Below are 6,479 nucleotides of genomic sequence, written 5' to 3' on the forward strand. Positions count from 1 at the left end.
AGTTGGGGGTGACAACGGCCAATAGCCAATAGTTAAGAGTGATAAAATATAATAACCCTTATTTTTGTGATGAGTTTCTAAATTGATTAAAAATATACCATCCTAGTAATCATGAAGTATGATAACTTTAGCACCAAAGAGTTGTAACCTAGCGATACGAATATGCAAATTTAGAAATAGGATTAAAGGGCATAAGAGTTAGCTAGTAAAAAAGTTATAAAATTCGTAACTTAAACTAACAAGTATGTCCTAAAAGCATATAAATAAAATTGGCAAAATTCATAATGCTAGTTTAACTCAAGCACCGTATTTTTAATTTATGAATACTTTGTAACCGAGGGGATGATAATTAGATTGCAAAATACATTCACTTGACTTTAAAATAAGAACTTACACTTATATAATTTAATATTCTCTTAAGCATGCCTAAATTCCACAAAATGAACATCTATTTTAGGAAAATTTAGGTTTTCATAAAAGTTATTGATCCAATAACTATACAACAAAAGGTTCGATAACAATTGATTGTATGATACAACAAAAGGTACGATAACAATTGATTGTATGATTGAAAGAATCGGAATATCACACGCTTTTGGGTAAATGTCACCTTTCAAGCATTTCCTTTTTTATTTTTGAGGGATTTTATGATAACACATTGTGGATGATACTTCCCGTCAATCTTGTCACAATTCATTTTCAAGAAAAAGAACGTATAAAACTTTTTAGTGCAAAACTAAAAATATCTATTATTTTTAATATAGATTAATGTGAAAATCGTCCATGCGATTTAGATACAATTAATAGATGTCTAGATCCATCCATTTTTTTCTTTAACCGGACCACTGAGGTTTTAAAATCGTTGCAGGTCCATCCACTTTTCTACCCCTGTTAAAAACTAATGTTAAATGAGGGGTATTTTAGTGAATCTATTAATTTATTTAACTTTTCTAATTTTTTTAACCCAACAACTATAACGATACTCTAAAAAATATTTTGAAGGTTAATTAAACATATAAATCATTAGTATTAAGAAGAAAAAAGTAATGATATTATTAAAAAAATTAAATATATATATATATATATATATATATATATAGGGCAAGGATAAATTGAAAACCCGGTTGAGTTGAATAAACCCTGAAAACCCATTAATCACCATTGATCAAACTAAATAAATGGGTGAGATTAAGTTTGGGTCATGTCTTTCTTTAGTTACAATTTTCATTATTTTTTAATACATTGATTGTACATTAAGGGTAATATGGGAAACATATTTTCATCTCTTACAAGAAAGAAAAAAGTCTGCATATGCACAGACCTCTCATTTCAAAACTTCAAAACATCAAACCAAATTCTCTCTCTTCCAAAAATCTTCATCAAACATTCTTGATCTATACCCAAATCAACGAAGATGTTCAACTATACCCACAATCACCTGCCAAAAATCGCTTAAGATCTTCATAATCGCCGTAGAATATCAAAGATCGCCAGAGATATTCAACAATCACCGGAGAATTTCAACGGTCACCGCCGGAAATAATCAAGCTAAAAACGACGGGATTTCAGGTGCGTCGCTTCTTTAATGACTAAAATTATCAACTTTGTTTTAGCTATACAGGATTAGGGAGTTTTAAAATTGAGATTATAGGGTTTTTTAAGACTTTTCAAAATGCTCAATTCCTTTATACCCATTTGGGTTTTCTTAATGGCAGCTGCCATTAGGGTTTTTTGTTTGTTTCAAATAATCTCACTTGTTAAAAAGAAAGTTGATAATTTTAGATAATTATGAATTTTCTTTTAGAAATACAGATTTGGGATGTGTGAAAATAGAGACTATAAACTTTTAAACAGTTTTTAAAGTGCTCGGTTTCTTCATACATCTGGCTTTTTGTTAATGACAGGGTAGCATTAGGGGTTTTGGGGATGAAAACATGATCAATTGCGGTGGGGGGGGGGGGTCTGATTCGTGTGTTAATTTTGATTGAGAAAAATAGACTATATAAGTTTTTTATTTGGTTATTTTTTCAGTGGACAGCAAAGCAAAGAAAAGTGTGAAAAGGAAATTAATAGGTATGTACACACAACTTGTTTCCTTGTTTATAAATTATGTAAACCATATCTGAAAGTTGGTGTCTTAATTTCAGTGGACAGCGACTCAGCGATGTGGTTAGATGAGGCACTTTTTGATGCTGACTGGGGATCATTTTACTTCACTACACAAGTTACCCCTGTCAAAAACTCTTCATCTGTGGTGCTCGCTGACCAAGCTAAACCAGTCAATGCCACCTAAGAGAACCCTCCGTCAGTTGATCCAAAGACTACCGATGATCCCGAAGATGATCCTATAGATGATGATTACTCTTGTTACTCTCCAAACACTCTTGTCTCGTGGGCCAACCACAACCCGTGGGAGAGTGAGCTTAGCCAAGAACCACTCAGCACTGAAATTGAATTTGGCACTCCAAGATCGTTTCTTGACTAAAAAGTGGTGTTTACGTGAAGTTACTAGTATGTGTGTGAAAAAAAATGTGTCCTAATTTTCCCTCTCTCATGCAATATAGGGGCTACTTTCCTTATCCTATGTTGTTTACCATATCTAGTGTTAAAGTTATTATGTACTCAACTATTGTGTTAAATCTATGTTTTTCCAATCTATGTTATTCAAAAAAATCCTGTCGTTATTATATGATTTAAACAAATACTGACTTCTAACATAACGAAAAACTAAAACAAAGTTGATATCTTAAAAAAAAAGCTTACACAAGTTACACACTTTAGGAAAAAATAATAAATAAAAAAGAGTCACGTGATCAAATCTAAAAAAACATACAACGTTGTCGTGAAAAAAAAAAGATATTTAAGCAACCTTCAACAAAAGCACATATCAAACACACATAGAGCAAAAATGTACAAAAATCTCAGTGAAAAAAAAAATGTAACACGGATACAGCAAAAATGTACAAAAATCTGAGGCAAAAAAAATTGTAACATGGTAAAAACATAACCAAAAAATCCATAACATATAAAATTTTCAGATTCAACACAGCAAAAGTCTACATAAATCTGAGGGAAAAAGAAATGTAACATGGTAAAAACAAAACCAAAAAATCTACAACATAGAAAATTCCCAGATTCAACCAAACATCAACAAGTACATACTACAAATGTCATTAACATACTAACAAGGATAATCCAACTAAGTACCACCTATTTCTTAATCACAACAAACAATGCTAACAAGTAAGCTGCCAATCACTAACGCTAATATCAGTAACCATATAACCCTCTTCTTCTTCCGAATTTCTTGCTCACGGACAAACAGTTTAGCTTGCAGGTTGTTGATTTTCCTCAAAAGACCTGGTATGATCCTTATTGACCGTAGGCACATCAGTGGGTCGATCCAACCAATGAAAGGGTAGTTGCTGGGCTACATTAAAATAATGGGGATAAAATACGATTAGAACATACATTTACTTATTAAAACAGGGTTCGAAATTTTTACCTTAAACAGACATGAATAGAACCTTCTTCCTGGGTTGTCATCTGTCCATGATGTCCGGATGGTAGCAATCCTCCCACATGAACACCTTTTCATCTTTTTTGAGAGGTAGATGAATTGTAAAGAAAAAATAGAGATAAGAAAATCATATATTTGAATATAGTTGGAGATAGTTAGAAGCCTATAGTTGGAATGATGTATCTAACATGAAACCTAACAAACTGATGCATTTTACTGTATTGTCAATACAAGTTTAACACGTTTTGCTACAATGCAAACAAAACATGGTGATACATTTTTTGATGTCACCAAAAAGTGTAGATGCTGGTGCATTTTTTTATGTGTTCTAAAAATGTAATCTCGAATGTTTTTCTCTTCCAAAATATATAAAAACTTAATACAAGTGTAACCACACATGTTTTTACCTTCTACAAAATATAAAAGCTTGTTTCATAAAAACAAAAAATAAAAATGGGATTGTTAATACAAGTTTACCACATTTTTAACCAAACTAACCAACACATCATCTGTTTTTTTCCTCCTCTACCAATAAAAAAACTAATAATAACAAACTACAAACATTAAAAAAATTTGTAACCATAACTAATGCAGCAATTTAGTTAAAAAAAAAAAGAATGAACTATAAACGTGTGTAGGTCAACCTCTATAATCTGTTGAGGACACATTTAACTGCTATAATCAAATTTATTTAAGCTTGAATACATGAAAATGAAGAACCAACCTCTGTAATCCGAGCCTCTTCTGAAATTGAGTCTTCATGCTCTTTGGTTGCCAATTTGAAGTCAACCTCTACCTGTGGCTTGACTTGATTCGAGCCTTTAATATTTTCTCAATTCCCATTCCTCCCAATCTGTAAACTGAAAAATAAACAAAACAACTTTAAAAAGTCAATAGCACTAAAAGTAATAATATAGGATTCATCTGATGTTCTAAACAAATTAACAACCTCAAACCAACCTATTCTAAAAGTAGATAACAAAACATTGTGAAACCAACGGGGTTACTTTGGTCTGTTCAATCATTTTACCAAGTGTTCAATTTCAATATATGATTTAGATATGTAGAACAAAATACCAAAGGCCATCATCTGATGTTCTAAACAAATGAACAATCTGAGATCTGCTCCAAAACACTACATAGTTAAACACTGAAAACAAAGTTGTTTCGAAAATTGAAACAAAAAGGGGCATCTTTCATTGAGGTATTAAAACAAACACCTGGTGTGCATGTAAACTCAGTAGCTAAAATCTCTTCCAAAACAAAACTAGCAAACGTACAACAGCACAACATACATCCCCAATTTTACATCTATGGACTGAACACGAAACACTTCACAAATCAACCGCAAAACAAAAATATGAACAAGAAAACCCTGGTCACAAATAGCAGAAATCTACAATTAATAACACAATAAACAAGCACATTTGTAAACTAGCACATTTGTTTCATCTAACAAAATTTACTCTATCTTTATTATACAAAACTCACTTTGCTTCATGATTGTATCAAGAAAAAACTACAATTAATAACAATAAACAAGCAAAGTAACTTCGATTTAATTCAATAAACAAGAACTTAAAACAAATTGTTTCGATTTGTTTAGGAATCTGCAACAAATTTTACACAAAAAATTGATAAAATCAATAATAAAAAGCAAGAGATATAGAAAACAAGAACTTAAAAACCTTCATCTTCTTGAACAAAAAATAAAAAAGTTATAGATCCACAAAACACAACAAAAATGCAGAGTAAAAAAATTGCAGATTTGCAAACAAAGCTTAAAAACATACATATTCACCTTCTTCTTGAACAAAAATTTCGACAAAACCCTTCAGCCTCCTTAAAAACGTAAAAAAGTGTGTAATTTCACTAGATCTTTGCCTGGTTCGAACTCAAACCTTCAGCCTCTGTTCGAGATCTGGTTCTTCATCACCAAAGTTTAGATCAGATTCTCTCTAATTTCTGGTTGGAATAAATGATATGTGAGAGAAGATATGTGTAAGAGGAGAGAGATTATACCAATGTAATTAATGAAAAGCTTGACAAGAAGAAGAAATGTTGAAAGGTCTGCGTGTGTGCAGACTTACACATCAAAAGGGGTCACACAAATCTCAAAAGGTAAAGAAGGAAAAAGACGGTTATGCCCTTGCCTACTCTTAATCTAAATTCATACGTGGATCAATCCTAGCCACATGTTTGAGTTTTCAGGGTTTAGTCAACTGGAGTGGGTTTTCTCCTTATAATTAGCCTATATATATATATATATATATATATATATATATATATATATATATATATAAATTTCGTCCATGAATAGATGAATTAACTGTTAACTGTTATAAACATATATTATTATTTTGGTTATCAACGCCAAAAATAGATTAGCTTTCTTTCCAAGTTTTGTACTCCTATATATATTCATATTGTATCTCATTGTAAATATACCTCAATCACTGAAATATCAAATCTTTTCCCCTCTATTATTCTTTTCTTTCTCTTCTATTGGTTGCTATTAAGCTAGTTTTACAATACGTTATCAGCACAAAAGTACCCTTTTCAGAAACCATTTTTTTCAACAAGTTCATCCTTTGCGAATAGGAGTTTTTCAAAATCTGGTGATCATTGGGAACCTGTGGCCAAGGTGATGTGCTTCAATTCTACAAAAAGGTAACTAAATCCTAGTCTTGTTAAATTATGAAACTTGATTTATGAGGTAATATTTAGGAAGATAATTGTTAGAATCATGGCATGATTTGGAATGGGAAAATTTAGTTATAACAAAAAGGGTCATATTTTGATGCCACTAGCTATAAAAGCGATTATCGTTCAAGAAACAAATTTCAATAAAGTTTGACAAATTAAAAGGATCTTACATTTTGTAATCTAAAATATTGTAAGTTCTTATGTGTATACAAACTGTTTAATCAAATAAGATACATTATTATTGTTGTTGTTG

General features: G+C 31.1%; 1 long non-coding RNA gene across 2 annotated transcripts; it reads right to left on the reverse strand.

Annotated features, from left to right (window-relative positions):
- Positions 1-3,092: 3,092 nt before the first annotated feature.
- On the reverse strand, positions 3,093-5,746 carry LOC110894986. 2 transcript variants are annotated; one of them, XR_002566819.2, is made up of 4 exons: positions 5,322-5,746; positions 4,245-4,380; positions 3,506-3,598; positions 3,093-3,430 (listed from the first exon to the last, which is right to left on the reverse strand). It is a non-coding gene; the product is annotated as an uncharacterized LOC110894986 (long non-coding RNA). The 2 variants fall into 2 exon arrangements; XR_002566820.2 differs by having other exon boundaries at positions 5,314-5,746.
- Positions 5,747-6,479: the final 733 nt, after the last annotated feature.

This window comes from Helianthus annuus, chromosome 12, assembly GCF_002127325.2.
Source record: "Helianthus annuus cultivar XRQ/B chromosome 12, HanXRQr2.0-SUNRISE, whole genome shotgun sequence".
Taxonomy (NCBI): domain Eukaryota; kingdom Viridiplantae; phylum Streptophyta; class Magnoliopsida; order Asterales; family Asteraceae; genus Helianthus; species Helianthus annuus.